At 48.7% G+C, this 17,390-nt stretch overlaps 1 pseudogene; it reads left to right on the top strand.

Annotated features, from left to right (window-relative positions):
* Positions 1-967: 967 nt before the first annotated feature.
* LOC115322709 lies at positions 968-2,737 on the top strand (annotated as a pseudogene).
* The last annotated feature ends 14,653 nt before the right edge of the window (positions 2,738-17,390 follow it).

The following is a 17,390-nucleotide window of genomic DNA, read 5'->3' as shown; positions in this document are numbered from 1 at the left end:
GATGGTAGCTCTCCGACTCGACAAGAGTGAGGAGGAAATCGCCACGATGGCCGGAACGACGTTGTTCCCACAACCCAACGAGAAGAACGAGACTTGCTACGACCACGGAGACGAAGCGAGAACAGCAGCCCCGAACGATACGCCGTTCACTCTGGCCGAGCTACATGCCGCGCTCGACAAGGCCAACGTTCGGAGCGCGCCCGGACCGGACTGCGTGTCCTTCGCGGAACTTCGCAATCTACCCACGGAATTTAAGTCCAAACTCCTTGAATGGATCAATGACGTATGGGAGACGGGGTCCGTCCCGGACGATTGGAAGGAATCTCTCGTGATCCCGATACCGAAACCGGGCAAACCGCCGATTTCCATTCAAAATTTGCGACCCATTTCCCTCACGAGCAATGTCTGCAAATTGGCGGAAAGAATGGTTCTCGCAAGAATCCTCTGGCAGCTCGAAACCGAGGACCGATTCCACCATTGCCAGACAGGCTTCAGACAAGGCCTGAGCACGCAAGATAATCTGCTTATGTTATATCGCGATGTTCTGGAACGACCGTCGAAATCTCAGCCTCGAACGGTCGTCGCTGTCGACATCCAAAAGGCGTTTGATTCCGTCCCGCACGCGGCGGTGATCGAGAGCGCGGGCCTAGCGGGCGTAGGCGAGCGAGCGCTCAACTTCATCCGCGGCTTTCTTCGTGATAGACGGTTTAAAGTCAAGATCGGAGACAAGACAGGTCCCGAAACTGCCAACCACATCGGCGTCCCGCAGGGGGCGGTCCTGTCGCCGACTATGTTTAATATGGTCATGGCACGACTGCCCCCGGGCCTGTCCAAGATCCCACAGCTTCGTTTCGCCTTATATGCGGACGACATTGCCCTCTGGTCAGTGGCCGGCTCCGTGGGGGAGCAAGAATATACGCTTCAGCGAGGACTCGACGAGGTCCAAAGATTTTTGGAGGAGGTAGGCATGACCGCCTCCCCAGAGAAAACGGAATTTGTCGTCGTTCTCTCCGGCGCGCAGCGAGAAGCGGAGAAGACCAGAAACCTCTACACTTTGAACCTGGCCGGGAAGCCCATCAAGCGGAGCTCGACGGTCCGTGTACTGGGTCTCTTTATCGACCAAGACGGCAAAGCCGGCACGTGGATGGCCCGCGTGAAAAAGGAAAGTCGGCAGATCCTGCACCTCATTCGCCGAGTGGCCAGCAGAAGATAGGGAACCGGCGAGAAAGAAACTCGGCAGCTCCTCCAGTCTCTCTTCTCATCAAGAATCTTCTACGGTTACAACTACCATCGCGTCACTACAAAACAACAGGAGGAGCTGGAAAAGTTATACCGCGAAGCGATACGAATCGTAACGGGCCTTCCAAAGTACACCTGGACTGCGGACCTCTATGCCCACGGCGGGCTGAACAGGCTGGCCGACGTGGCCGAGCAACTCTTGTCTGCACAAAGAACTCGGCTACTGAGCACACGTGCTGGGCAGAGGATTCTCGCAGAGCTGAGAGACCTCCCGCAACCGGCACCGCCAATTCCCCCGGTCCAAGAGCCGCCATGGGAACGACAAATCAATCTCACAGACGATGCACCGCTCCCAAGTCACATGGGCCCCGGTCATCCCGAGAGGAGATCCCGTTTCGTGGCAGCGCACGAGAAGCTTGTCAAAAACAGGGATGGAAAGAAACACGTCTGCATCTACACCGACGCGGCCGCAGAACAGCCGTCACCGGAAGAACCCGGAAGCCCCCTCCGAACATCAATAGCCTGGGTTGACACCACCACCCTCGAAGTGGATGCGTGCGCGCTGCCCCCGGGTGTGGGCGTGAAGGGGGCCGAACTTGAAGCCATTTTACGAGCAGCGATACACGCAGAGGAACGTCACTCCGTCGGAACAAAGGTGACTGACACCACTATCTGCACGGACTCCAGGGAGGCATATTTGGAGTGCCGTATCGCAATCAAGAGTCAGAACGAACGGGTGCGAAATATTCACGACGTCGCGAAACGCCTTCTGCATGACAGGAACGTCACACTACGAGTCGACTGGGTCCCGGCACACGCGGGTATCCGGGCGAACGAATGGGCTCACAGCGAGGCACGAGCAGCACTGCACAGATCAACCGTGTCAGACGCAACCAACAACACAAAAGAGCCCAGACACGCCCCAGCGCCGAGTGAAACTGGCCCGCCGGACGACTTACCAGACTCCGCGGAATTAGCGGCAATTGCCAAGAAGGATCGTAAAGCCATCCTCCTCCGACTGAGACAAGACGCCGCCGCCGCGAACCGTCAAAACCGAGAGATCCCACCGATGCCTCCAGGCCTGAACCGCAGGGCACAGGTCACCATAAGGCGGATTATCACCAACACCGCCCTCACGCCGGCCCTCAGGCACAAGATGTTCGGCGATGATCAAAACAAAGGCAAGTGCCGAGCCTGCGCAGTGCCGGCGACCACCTCGCACCTGGTCTGGGAGTGCCCAACCTATGGCACAGCCCGGGAATGCATTCTGTCGGAGTTACCGGCAGAACACCGACCCACCAGCTACATCGACTGGATTCTACCCCAGGACACGTCGCTCGGGACTGTTCAACTCGAAGCACCTCTGCCTCTTCGTCCACGCAGACGGAGGGCCTGGAGCCCTGCTTCTACACGGCCCGCCAAGGAAAGAAATCCCCCGTGTCTCTCCCCCGCCGCTGCTGATGCCGTAGGACAAGAGCAGCCTCGAAAAGGCCCAATAAAGACGTTTACAAACAAAATCTTTCTGAGGCACACAATGGAAGCCGAACGCTGACAGACTAGGCAAGGCCACAAGGTCACTGGCAAAAATTGTTCTTTTATGTTTATACAGCCTTGATGGAGATGCGCTTCAACAGGTAATCGGTCTCTTAGCTGTAGATGAGAAATTTAGCCGGTGACTACAACCGCTAAGCTGGGGTTGATCACCCGAACGCGTGCCGGTACGAGACTCATCCAGATCGAAACGGGCGGGGGCGACGGGGATCGAACCCAAGAGGTTCCCAGCGCAAGCTTTCGCTCCACGCTCCTAGCTCAGACGCGTTAGCCCACTCGGCCACTTCCTCCCCTTAAAGCCACCGGCAGAAGCGGCCTTTTCTTTTATGCGTTGTTGATGCCCCTTCGACCTCGCCTTTTGCAAATCCTCGCCACCCGCTTTTGCGTCTTCGTGTGGCTGTCAGCGAGCGCGACAGCCGCTTTAAGCAAATCAAAAGGGTGACCTTTCGGCGTGACCTTTCTACGTAGGACGCGTAGGACAAAAACGTATGGACGAAAATTTGTCACGTGACTTTCTCTGTCACGCTGATGGGATCTCTGGGGCTGTTGTTTTCGCCGTTTGCCTAGTTAGAGAAATAGGCGGGCCACGTAAGTCCGGTTTTCGAACTGCGCTCTTCAGTGTTCTGTTGCTTTCGTGCGTTGCAGACGCGGCAGTGTTTTTTCGTCGTAAACGGCCGGAATACGTCCATGCCAATTTTTCGGTAACAGGCATTTTTTTCACCGGAGTTCGCGGAATTCTCGTGATGTGTTTGTTGGACACGCTTCGACAAAAGCTGCTCTTCGCCGGCAACGAGACGTCAGTTGAATGTGCGCAACCTTCTTTCTCGAGTGTGTTTGTGGGGAGCCTGAGTTGGATTATCCATCTATCAAGGATTGCATGATATCGCTCTTTTATTAGTAAGTACACTGCAAGCATGCTTCCGATAGTAGTGCTGCTTTCCTCTCAATCTCCGCGGTTTTTTGTGCGATGAGTTTTGCTTGGCATGAGGACGGTGTTAATTCTATTTTAATTGTTTTTCGTTTTACAGAGAAGTGTGACCTTTGTAAATATACCGAGAATTCACTGTGTGTAATGATAGTGGTTTAATAAACTTCTGGGAGCGATCGGAAACAATTTGTTTGTCTGTATATGTGATTGGGTGTGCAACAAGTGATATGCAACGTACACATACTTGCACGACGTTCGGCCAATGCGGAGCAGACGCATCGCAGAGTATTCGCACAATATTGCGCGAACGCTAGGCCGGCGCAAAACAGCTGTACGGCAATACCTGCTGGATATCAAACGGTGGTGCAAAACTGGATATTTGAGCGATATTGGAACCAGGCTTTCGGCCGGTACTGGCCCGATACTGCAAAGTATTGCCGTGCTGCTTGAGAACGGAGGTGATGACATGAGAAAGAAGAAGAAGTGTCTGGACGAGAAACGTCCATTTTTCCTCCGCTCTCTTCTATTTGCTGCTTAAACAACACCACAGGAAAACCACGCCGAGAAAGGTAATTTGAGAACTGTCTCACCAATCCGCGACCGCGAGCAAGAGATCTGCTCCGCAGATACAATCGTGTCCCAACACCAACGGGCAAAACAAAGCGGTGGTGGCTCGTCTCCCCTTCCATGGCGTTTGCCAACCACATTTACTACGATCACCTCAATTGATTCTTCCAGCTGGTTGTTCAGCCCCTACACGTCAAGCAATGGAGGACTCTGGAGAAACACCAGAGAAGAAACTATGCCTTCCGTCGGACGGAGCAAGCACTTCCGACTACTCAATAGGAGACCAAATTGACGTTGATCTTGATGAGACACCTTTCACAGCAGTGACATACCGCAAAAAGCGCTCGAAAGGCATCCCCATCGTCTTCAAGTCAACGAAGGCGCAGTCCTTCTGGAAAGTGAGCCCTAACCGAATCGCCAACGAAATTGTCACCACAGCATAAGAGAAAGTGAGCTCACATAAAATCACCAAAGATGGAAGCCTTGTGGTAAGTGTTGCCTCTTTGTCATCAGCAAATAAGCTTCTAGCCTTGAAAACAGTTGCTGGAATTGATGTCGCGGCCAATGTGCCGCAGTCTTACTCAAGGAATCTGGGCAAGATAAAAAATGTCCCAAACGAGTACACAGAGGAACAACTCCTGGAGTATCTCACTGACAAAGGGGTTACGTCTGTCAAACGGCAAATTGCCTACGTACCTCAAGGCGACGGAAGTGTCGTCAAACAGTCGCGGGACAGCGTCATCCTACAATTCAGAGAAGACTGCCCAATGCCCACACGCGTTTTCCTGGGATTCACCAGTCATCCGGTGGAGGAATACTTTGGACAGGCGGTACGCTGTTTCCGCTGCCAAAGACATGGACACGTGACTAATACGTGTCGCGGTTCACAGCGATGTAAGGTGTGCGCAGGCCCACATAACTATAAAGAGTGCAGCTCCAGAAACCACCCCAAGTGCGCAAACTGTGGTGGACCGCATGCGGCGTCATTCGCGGGTTGTGTGCGAAACAAAGAAATAGGAGCATTACGTAAACACGAACTGATTCACGGCAAGACGACTAAGCCCCATTCGCCACCACCGAATCCAGAGGCAGTGAGATCTGTGTCTCCTGCGCCTCCAAACCCAATACAGAAAAGATCAAGATATACCTACGCTGAAGCCATCGGAGCTGCCGGACCTAGGGCACCACCACCAGAGGCACCGCCGGCACCGCCTCCACCACCGATACCACCTCGACTTCCTCCACGGGTTCCTCCACGCAAGCCAGCAATACGTGACTCGACGCAGACGCCAACGCCTCTGACCGCAAGAACAGTTGAGGCACTGACAGCCGACACCAACCCATATTCAACGTCTCTCCGACAAAACACAACTGCCCGATCCGAAAAGCTGGAAAAGCTGCTGCTCCCGATTTTGTTTGCTGCGTTTAAGGCAATTGTTAAGACACTACCGGAGGCTAGAGACCTTCCTGAAGTGCAAATGCTACTTTCAATGGAGCATATCCTTGCACGTTCGAGTGCTCCGATCAACTCAAATTCTGCAAATGAATGATCGGTACCGACAGGCCTTTTTGTTTCAATGGAACGCCAATGGTTTGCGATCAAAGATGGGCGACTTTCGGCAGTTTGTTGCCCTCCATCAGTTCCCAATTCTCGCCATCTCCGAAGCATGAGTCACAGCCCAATTCCGACTGCCCAACTATGTGACCTATCAAACGACATGACCTTCTGGCCCTAGTCGGGCAATGTTGTGTGTGCGAAAGGACCTGCCATCAACTGTCGTATCTACATCGAAAGAGGATGCACCGGAATATGTGGCGTGCAAAGTGAACATCGGTAAGATATGCATAGTCATTGCAAGTGTGTACTTTGAACCTCTTACACCCATCACTCTTACACAGTTTTCCCGTATGATCCGGAAGCTTGGGAAAACATTCGTAGTTGCTGGTGACTTTAACGCCCACAATCCTCTCTGGGGAAGTGATCGATGCGATATTTGTGGGGATATGATCTCCAACGCAGCTGAAAATCTTGACCTAACGGTATTGAATGATGGATCCGCAACATTCTTGCGCGGTCCTACTTATTCTAGTTGTTTAGACCTAACACTCTGCTTCCACAACTTATCTTCTGGAATGGATTGGCGCACAGATGCCGAGACAAGGGGAAGTGATCATTTTCCTATCCTCGTGTGTCAACCTAAACTTTTGCAGTCTCCTCAGAAACGTAGAACTCAACTAACAAATTGGAAAGTTTATCGACACTTAAATACTAAAACCATAAATACAACTGACTGCACACTTGAAAATCTTGTTACAAGCATTCGCACAAATATGGAACGCTCCACGCGGGTAATATCAGTTCCTCAGGGATGTATTGGAGTAGATGCCGAATATGAGAAGCTACGGGCTATACGACGAAGGGCTGAACGGAAATACAATCGATCAGGGCAAGTTGAGCACTACTTAGAGGCTCAACGGACGCATGCCCTCATGCGTCGACAACTAAAAAGGCTTGCCAAAAAACGCTGGCGCAGTAACTGCGATTCTCTTTCGCCTTTTACGCCAATACCCAAAATCTGGAACATACTCCGAGCACTTAGAACTCCTGTCACTCAGATTCACCCATTCCGGGCTTTGGCATTACATCGGGATATTTCTGTTGCCCTCGTTGCGGACGAGTTTTGCCAACTGCTCACGCGGCCGGGCGATGCGACATGTACTAAAGAATTCACAACATCATGCAACGCAGTAAAACAAAAAATAGATGCACAATTTTGGTCAAATCATTCAGAGTTGGACCTCCCATTCACAATGCCCGAACTGCAGGCTGCCTTACAAACAATTTCCGGTAGAAAACAGCGCCAGGACCAGATGGCATAACATACGGAGCCCTTTCGAACTTGGGACCTAAAGCAACCACGCTTCTTCTTCAACTATTTAATAACATATGGCAACAAGAACGTCTACCAGAAGACTGGAAACTAGCGAAAGTTGTCCCTCTTCTGAAACCAGGAAAATCGCCCATGTCACTGGAGTCATTTCGCCCCGTGAGTCTAATACCCCTGTTACACGGGCACAGTTAACCGCGGTTAACTCAACTTAACTGCTGTTTCGCGGAACCACAGATACCGCACTATACTTTCTGACAGCTATATCAGAAGAAGTGAAGAGCGCGAGCGCACTGCTTCGATAGATGCTCAAGATGCTCGAGCGCACGTTAGCCCATAGCTTTGACTGCATAGCCGCAGAATGTTGTCCGCAAGTATTGTGCGCTATCTGTGGCTTAGCGTAACTGCAGTTAAATGTGCCCGTGTAACAAGGGTATAACAAGCTGTATTGGCAAAGTTATGGAGAAATTAATTAACGAGCGATTGCATTGGTGGGTTGAAGAAAACAACGCACTTTCACCGCACCTAGCTGGCTTTAGAAGACGACGATGCACAATGGATTGCATACTGAACCTAGTAACGCATGTAGAACACGAAAGAAGCCGAGGTAACATTACCGTAGCCGTATTTCTTGACGTCGAACGGGCTTTTGACACCGTTAATCATAGTCATGTTTTACATGGACTTCTTGAATTCGGTGTTCGCGGTCGCACCCTACGTTGGGTAGCAGACTTCCTCAATGAACGCAAGATTTTTGTAGACACAAACAAAGGCAAAAGCCAGGAACATACTCTTCGCAATGGGGTTCCTCAGGGCAGCGTATTGAGCCCCACTCTCTTCAACGCGGTCATGAATCAGCTGTCACGTCTCCTTCCATCAGAGCTAGAGTATTCCATCTACGCAGACGACATATGCATCTGGGCGTCAGCACTCTCTATTGATACTGTTAAAGCATCATTGCAGAACGGTCTAGACATTATTGTGTCATTCTTAAAAGAGCATGGAATGGACCTCTCTGCGACCAAATCGGCAGTTCTCCCTTTCACTTTAAAACGACTAAAAGACTTCGGACTCTCTGTAGACGGAGAACAACTAGAAATTGTCAAGACCCACCGATTTTTGGGTATAGTTATAGACCGAACCCTTACGTGGAACACGCACGTGACTGCGATGGAACAAAAAGTTAATAGGATAATCAATGCCTTACGCTGCATTGCGGGAACCAAATGGGGAGGCTCAACATTATCCCTCCTCCACCCGCACGTAGCGCTAGTACGTCAAACACTAGCCTATTCTATACCAGTGCTCCTTGGCCTCTCGCGCACTGCCGAAACTCGTCTACATTACTTATTGGCTCGTAGTCTAAAGGCCGGTTCAGACACTTGCGTTTGAGTGCGTTTGACTGCGTTGCGGCGAGAACCGAAAGCGAGTCACCGGCACATCTGTGCTTCGTACGAAGCGTGGAATCCAATTCAAGGAATCTTCTTGGCACGTGATATAAGCAGCAGGGATCTCCTGGTGTCTCGCTGCCGCAACGCAGTCAAACGCAGTCAAACGCAACTGTGTGAACCGGGCTTAAGAGTTTGCCTGGGAGTGCCTCGCGCAACATCCGGTACTCTAGTTTTTGCAAAGGCACGGGAGCCGCCAGTCTCGGTCCTTCGAATACAAGAAACCTGCAGGCATTTTTTTCGGTTAAAGACACAACATATCGACCATCCTATTTTTCATAACATTATGAGCAGAACAGGCGCACGAGTACATAACGTTCTTTTAGAACATCAGCGCCACCTACCAAGTTACGCGCAATGGGAAGTACCGGCCTCACCTGCTCCTTGGACGTTGACGATGCCTAAAGTTCAGACCACAATAAATGGAATGGAGAAGAAAAGCTCAGTGAGCAGTATGGTGGCGGCACAACTGGTTCTCTTCCAAGTATACAATCAGTACCCCAGTTTCACTCAAGTGTACACAGACGGATCTACCGACGATCAAGGATCAGCCTCTGCATTTGTTATACCATCTTTAGACACACATCGTTCATTCCGGCTATCACATCGATCATCCTCTACTGCAGCTGAGTTACATGCCATACTGTCAGCATTACAATATATTCGGCATGAAAGCATGATAAAGAAATGGGCAGGGTTGTAAAAGTTACTTCAAAAATGTACCTAAGATACAGTTACAGTTACTCATACGAAAATGTACCTAGGTCCGTATCTAGCTACTTGCTCAAAAATGTACCTAGGTACAGGTACAGTTACTTCAAAGGTACTTTTTTTTTATTTTCACGTAAAGTATTTTTCTCAACTTTGTCATATTATTACTGGAATAAATCCTTTGTATACTGGGATGTAAACAAAAACAAGTTTGATAAACATGCTTTATTGGTGTCAATGGGAGAAATAAGGCAAAACGCTCACCAGAGCATTCGAAGACTTTGTCTTTTTCACTTGAGTGCTCGATTTGACCTCAGAATCAGGACTTCTTCGAAATGTTCATCCGACATCTTCGATCGCAGTTTGGTAGCAATTGTTCCTCTCATGCTAAAAACGCGCTCCACCCCCGCACTGCTTGGAAGCCCTGTGTTGAATTTTAAGAAGACGCTTTTCAGCAGCGGAATGTGCTTGAAACAGTCCAGACTTCTTGTCGGAGCAAGTTTGGTGTACTGGACAGTCGGCGAGAGACAACCACCGGAGGAGCCTCCAACTCGGTATTGGGCAGGAGATTGAACTATAGGAGGCGCTCTGACCCGTTTGTTTTCTCCACGCTCGGTGTTTACTCAACACAAGGCCTGTGCACATGCCAACAGGCCTTATGGGCATATCCATGTCATCTTCTACAATAGAGCGTGGGGCACAGTTTAATGTAAAAAATACTAACAATCGACGAAGCGACGTTAAGTGCCGGATCTATCCTCAGCATGCACGGTTCCAGCTCAGCTTTTGTGCTGAGCTGGAACCGTGCATGCTGCATTGTTCATGGAGGCCGTAGTGGAAACAGAAGAGCCCCTCCTCCCCCTCAACGGAGAACACGAACTCCAGCCGAACGCTGACGCCGCGTTCGGTTATGTCGGCCGAGCGCTGAGTCATTGTATTTGTTCTCCCCATCCGTGTAGTTGTAAAGTTAACCGCCTGGGGCGTCACGGTCTGTCCTCCTCCCCAATAGAAGTTGGCACATGGCAAAACAGAAGGGCCCGGGGGGCCAATAAGGTCACTGGAGCGAGGCACGTGACGGCGCTGCACAGATGTCCAGATCGGAGTGGAGTCCTCACGTGCCTTACTCTCACGCTCTAATTGGCTCACCGAGGACACAGCTTCCACTGTTTACGGCAGTCCCGCTCAAACTCGCTTGTTGACGTGGCTTGCCCTTCAGCTCCAGCACTGGCATCGAAGCCATCGGCGAGCCCTCAAGACGTCGGCCGCATGGAGAAACGAAGAGTCGAGTGCACACGCACCTAACCTTCGCAACGCAACGACGCGCGAAAGTCTTCAAGCTTTCACATTTTTTCTTTCGTTTTTAGGAAGGAAGAGAATATTGTAACGCGAGCGCGTTTAGGAGCTCGTGTCACAGAAAATCCGTCGGATGTCGGTGGTGTCGGTGGCGTGACGGAAAATTCCTGAATGGTCGATGGGGTCGTGACGTCACAGCCACATGACTTCGCGCGGGAATTTCAAACAACCCACAATGCTCATGTGAAGCGTGACGTCACGCGTGGAATGAAGGTGGTTAAAGACATACGAATTAATGGTCGCAGCATGTTTTAAATGATCCCACTTGATAAACTAATTCATTTGCCTTAAAGAAAATGTGAAGAATTTACGCAGGATTGCACCCACGACCCTTCGGCTGCGAGCCAGACATGATACCGACTAGGCAACGGAGGGCTTGGGAATGGCACTGAGATCTTGCCGTCATTAGAGTGCCTCGATGTCTGTTTGTGTCAGGGTAAAGGCATTATCGCATCGAGTGTTGTTAGCGCGTGCCGAGCAAACACGTAAATAAACCTTGCGGGGTAAAATGGCATCAAAGCACTGGCAAAAGCTCCTCAATCGTGCCGGGAGTGTTGTATCATAAGAACTAGGTGGTTGTGTGACTCAAGAGCATGAGAAGCGATTGAGAAGGCCATGCGAATGGTGCCCGATAACCCTATCGCCTTCAACTCTTAAAGGCGAAGGTTAATCGTCCACCCAGTTTTTTTTCTTCACAAACATTTTCAGTTTTGTAAAGTGCAAAATTTGAGTTGGATTTATTGAGTGGAAACACTACGTGATGTTAAATTGCTTTACGACTGTAATTATAATTAATTTTCAGTTTTATGTTATATTGTATTTCAACGATTTTGACGAAGTGAATAGAAAGTACCTGTAAAAAGTAACTTCACTTAGTTACAAGTTACTGGAAAATGTACCTAAGATACAGATACAGATACTGAGAAATTAAAGTACCTAGGTTTGTACCGCAGGTACAACAAAAGTACCTAGATACCGATTTACAGTTACTTGTACCTAGGTACTTTACAACCCTGGAAATGGGTCATATGCAGTGACTCGCAAGTGGCTCTCACATCCATACAACCAATGAATTATAAGAGTAACAACGGCGGATACATTTACGAAATTCTGATTGAAATCACGGCGGCAATGAAGGCAGGCCACGACATTGCACTTCAGTGGGTCCCAGGACACTGTGGCCTCACGGGCAATGAAGCGGCAGACTGCCTCGCCAAAAAGGCACACTGGGACGGGCAATATCAACGAGTTCCCCTTTCCCGTGGAGACACTCGGGAAATATTAAGGACAATGGTACGCACAAAGTGTAGTTCCACGTGGTTTGACGAACACTCAAAACGCTCCATTCTTTTTGAAATCGACCCTCAGATAAAATTCCGCGTACCCATATCTCTCCCACGCAGCATAGAAACATTACTACATAGACTTCGTCTCAATGTTGCTTATACCGCTAGTTTTTTATACCGCATTCATCGCGCAGAATCTCTAGAATGTGCATGTGGAGAGTCAGTCGAAGATGAAACTCATCTCCTACTAGAATGCTCGAGATTCGTAAAGTGTCGAAAGGAGCTCAATTTACGGCTCATGGTACTTGACGACCGCCCCTTGTCACTAAAGAAGATGCTAGGACCTTGGCCTACGCCAGTTCTACAAAAAAGGGCTGTGTTTGCCTTACGCGATTTCATCTTGGAAACTAAAATAGCGGACAGTTATTGAGAGTTATACATCTTCAACAAGAACAACAGAAACGCAACACCAAAGTGGAAACATCATTATATGATAAATTTACGTTACATAAATCCTTCAACTGTGAAATTCTGTATATAATACACCTTGATTCTATACTATCGCGCTAAATTGAGCTTTTAATGTAAAAAGTGTTTGAATAATTTAATGTGCATACCGCCCTTTTTAGTGTATATATATTGTACAGTGCACCACGTACGTTTGACTGTAGGAATATATATAAATAGCATGACAAATCATTGCACCCTGATGTAAATAGTGTACTTTTATAACTTGGAGTGTATTGCAGGGTGTTCTGTGCAGTGTTTAGTTTATGTGACAACTGTGAACTCTCAAGGAAATGGACACTAAACACTCAAGTTCAAAGGAGTAGCCGGCGCTGCTATAGCAGCAGCGAATGTCTCCTTTTCATTTATTTTGATCAGTTATTAAAGAAAAGAAAGAGGTGATGACATCTTACCATCGTGTTTCCAACGCTTATTTAATGTGATTCTCTTCTGGGCCGCGTGAAAGAGAAATTCTGTGACACACCAGAGATATTCGAAACTTGGGCAGGCCTCTCGGCTTTCTTTGCCACTTTTGGCACTTATTTGGCACTTCAGTGGGTAGCCAGAGAAGAGCCAAACTTCCGCATGCCCCGAATCGCCAAATTAAGATTTACTGCGGTAGTTATGGCTCAAGTCTGGCACTTACTTTGGCACAACTGTGGCGGACCAGGTAAAAGCCAAACTCGGCGTGGCCGAAATACCGAAATTAGGCGTTGCTTTGGTAGTTATGGCTTAAGTATGGCTCCACTTCACCCCTCCTGTGGCGTACCAGAGAAACGCCAAACTTTGGCGTGTCCGAAGTACCCAAATTAGGCGTTGCTCTGGCAGTTATGGCTCAAGTATGGCACAACTTCGGCACTCCTGTGGCGGACCAGAGAAAAGCCAAACTTTGGTATGTCCAAAATACCCAAAGTAGGCGTTGCTCTGGCAGTTATGGCTCAAGTATGGCACTACTTCGGCACTCCTGTGGCGGACCGGAGAAAAGCCAAACTTTGGCACGTCCCAAATACCGAAATTAGGCGTTGCTTTGGCAGTTATGGCTGAAGTATGGCACCAACTTTGGCGCTCCTCTGGCGGACCAGAGAAACGCCAAACCTTGGCATGCCCCGAATTCCCAGAGTTGGATTTAGTATGGCAGTTATGGCTCAAGTTTGGCACCAACTTTGGCGCTCCTCTGGCAGACCAGAGAAACTCCAAACCTTGGCATGCCCCGAATTCCCAGATTAGGATTTACTATGGCAGTTATGGCTCAAGTATGGCACCAACTTTGGCGCTCCTCTGGCGGACCAGAGAAACGCCAAACCTTGGCATGCCCCGAATTCCCAGAGTTGGATTTAGTATGGCAGTTATGGCTCAAGTATGGCACCAACTTTGGCGCTCCTCTGGCAGACCAGAGAAACGCCAAACATTGGCATGCCCCGAATTCCCAGATTAGGATTTACTATGGCAGTTATGGCTCAAGTATGGCACCAACTTTGGCGCTCCTCTGGCGGACCAGAGAAACGCCAAACCTTGGCATGCTCCGAATTCCCAGATTAGGATTTACTATGGCAGTTATGGCTCAAGTATGGCACCAACTTTGGCACTCCTCTGGCGTACAAGAGAAGAGCCAAACTTCGGCATGCTCTAGGATCGCCCAACTAAGGCTAAAGTTAGGCACCGTACTTTGGCACTGATGAGTGCCATGATGCAAAGACCTAACTGCGCCAAAGTTGGGACCTTATGTTTGCCAGACCTTTGCCCAAGTTGGGCATTCCTTAGGCGTGCTACTTGGGATCAGGTAAGTGGTCTATTTAGTCCAACTCTTGATATAGTCTCAAACTTAAGGTCGTCGTCACGAACACAAAGGCAGGGACTCAAACCATAACCGTAACCGAGACCGAAAACCGTTTAGGAACGAAATTTTTTCAGTTATCGTAACCGGAACGAAACCATTATTTCAAATTTATATGAACCGTAACCGTGGCCGTCACCGTAAATTATTTACCGGTAACCGATATTAAACGAAAAATAAAAATATTGTTTTTTTTTCTCAAGAATGACCTCGAGGAGGGATGTTGAAATGTCGTGGCCATTTGACAGAGTTACTGTAAGCGAGTAATGCATCACGTGATACATTTCCGTTCAATCTAACTTTGGGATTAAGAATACTTAGTTGGAATCAGTCAGTGGTCCAGCTTATTAAAAAACAGTCTACACTGTTAGAAAATTCCATCAATCTACGTGGAAAAACCGAATAGAACATGTCCCGTTTTCTGGAAATGCATACAATGTGCTGTTTGCTTTCAAAAACGGGAACTGTACCATATGCATTGAAATGTGCTATTTAGGCAATAAGTATGAGCTTATCCGTATAAATAAAAAAGTCTTACAGGACTACAGTTTATAGTCGGTTCAACTGGTATAAGCGAATTGAACGCGCCCAAAAGTGTCGGATATCCAGCAATTTTTATGGAACTCTATCAGACCGCGAAGTACAGTGCCCGTGAGCCGTGTTACGCCGCGCGCTGGAAGACATCTCTCACCCGCGCATGCGCAAGCCGCTGCCGGCCGGCGTGGGCCCGCGAGCTGCGGAGTGCTGCTGCCCGTTCGGAAGGCGAGTTCGACGTTGTTATCGCGTCGACAGAGGCGTTCAGCGGTGCGTAGACGGCTTTGTTTTCCAAGGTACGTATACGTTGAGTTGTTCCTAACGCAGTGTTATTTTACTATCTCTAAGGGTGTTGTATATTCCAAGTTCGGGATGCCCAGCGTGTAGCGTCTCGTCTTCCCAGCTGCATAAAGCTAGGCCTTTTATAGTTCCTGATTCGGGGCGGCATACTCCCCGACCCTACTTAGTATCGATGGTATGCTGCGCTGCGTAGTTACGCGGAAAAAAACTGGAGAAATGAAGTTAATGCAGGACAGACAAAAACATGCATGAATTGGCGCAGACTAACAACTGTTTAATTTCCTTCTCTTTTTCCTCCCCCGACCCGTATTTCCTAAATTGCGGCTAAGAAAACGAATGGTTGATGTCTTGAATTTGTTGGCTTCTGAACTTGATGGTGTTTGCTGTAGCTGCCTCTTTGATATACGAACTGGATGGTGTGTTTTTGTAGCGTTTACCTGGGGCCTGATGTTTGCTCCGACAAGTTTGGTATCTTATTGAGTAGATCTATTTCTTCTTGTTGCAAAGCTAGTGATGGCTCACTGACGCACGCTCCGTGTCTACCCGAGGCCATGTGAAAAGCCTCGATTATTTCACGCTTTGTTCTGTCCTTTGATCTGGCCAAGATGGAAGTAGTGTCAAGGAGAGCTTTGCAGTTGCATTTTGAACAATGCGCTGCAAGGTTGCCAGGTGCTTGTAGTAGTCCGCATGCGTGGTTGTGCTCCCTTAGTCTCTCGTTAAGGCACCTCCCAGTCTGCCCGACGTAGGATCTTCCACACGACAGTGGTATTTTGTATACCACACCTTCGACACATTCAACAAATTTGCTCCTGTGTTTCACCTGACACAGTGCCTTGCTGTCAGTCTGGTCCACTTCATTGTTGACCTTCCTGCATAATCCTTTGAGCCTGAAAGGGGCAGATAGTGACACTCTGACTTCGTACCTTGCGGCGATGTTTTTTATCCTGTGTGAAAAATTGTGTATATATGGCAGTACCACCATTGGTCTTATGTCCAAGATCTTCTCCTTGGTTTTGCACTCTCCTGTGAGTGTGGAAATACATTTTTCTGCGACAGCTACCAGTATGGGTTCAGGATAATCGCTTGCGTGTAGTCTGCTTGTCTGCCTCTGTAAACTTTCTGAGACTTTGTGGTGACACGATTTTTGAATTGCTCGCCACATGCATCCTCAGGCAATACTCCTCTTTACTAACTTTGTGTGTCCAGAGTCATACGGCAGAATTCGTTTTTTTCCTCTAGTTTTGTACATCCAGCATGTGTGTCTGTAATCAAAAGTCATGTGGATGTCCCAGAACTGAAGGCTGCTTTTCTCAGGTAACTCAAAAGTAAAATCCAGTCCTCTGTGCGCTTCTCAAAACTTCTCCATGATCTTTGAACGTACCTTGTCTGTTAGTTTGTGTATTAGAAAACACACAAAAAAATCGTCTACATATCTAAAGCACTTGCTGACTCCATTTTTCTGGAAAAACCCCTGTAGTTCTCTATTTCCTTTTGCCATGTACAGGTGGTACTGCCATATATACACAATTTTTCATACAGGCTAAAAAACATCGCCGCAAGGTACGAAGTCAGAGTGTAACTATCTGCCCCTTTCAGGCTCAAAGGATTATGCAGGAAGGTCAACAATGAAGTGGACGAGACTGACAGCAAGGCACTGTGTCAAGTGGAACACAGGAGCAAATTTGTTGAATGTGTCGAAGGTGTGGTATACAAAATACCACTGTCGTGTGGAAGATCCTACGTCGGGCAGACTGGGAGGTGCCTTAACGAGAGACTAAGGGAGCACAACCACGCATGCGGACTACTATAAGCACCTGGCAACCTTGCAGCGCATTGTTCAAAATGCAACTGCAAAGCTCTCCTTGACACTACTTCCATCTTGGCCAGATCAAAGGACAGAACAAAGCGTGAAATAATCGAGGCTTTTCACATGGCCACGGGAAGACACGGAGCGTGCGTCAGTGAGCCATCACTAGCTTTGCGACAAGAAGAAATAGATCTACTCAATAAGATACCAAACTTGTCGGAGCAAACATCAGGCCCCAGGTAGACGCTACAAAAACACACCATCCAGTTCGTATATCAAAGAGGCAGCTACAGCAAACACCATCAAGTTCAGAAGCCAAAAATTCAAGACATCAACCATTCGTTTTCTTAGCCGCAATTTAGGAAATACGGGTCGGGGAGGGGGGGGGGGGGGAAGAGAAGGAAATTAGACAGTTGTTAGTCTGCGCCAATTCATGC

Source organism: Ixodes scapularis, unplaced genomic scaffold, assembly GCF_016920785.2.
Source record: "Ixodes scapularis isolate PalLabHiFi unplaced genomic scaffold, ASM1692078v2 PGA_scaffold10__122_contigs__length_95168666, whole genome shotgun sequence".
Taxonomy (NCBI): Eukaryota; Metazoa; Arthropoda; class Arachnida; order Ixodida; family Ixodidae; genus Ixodes; species Ixodes scapularis.
The sequence above is the reverse complement of the archived record's forward strand: the minus strand, read 5'-3'. Positions and strand labels throughout refer to the sequence as shown.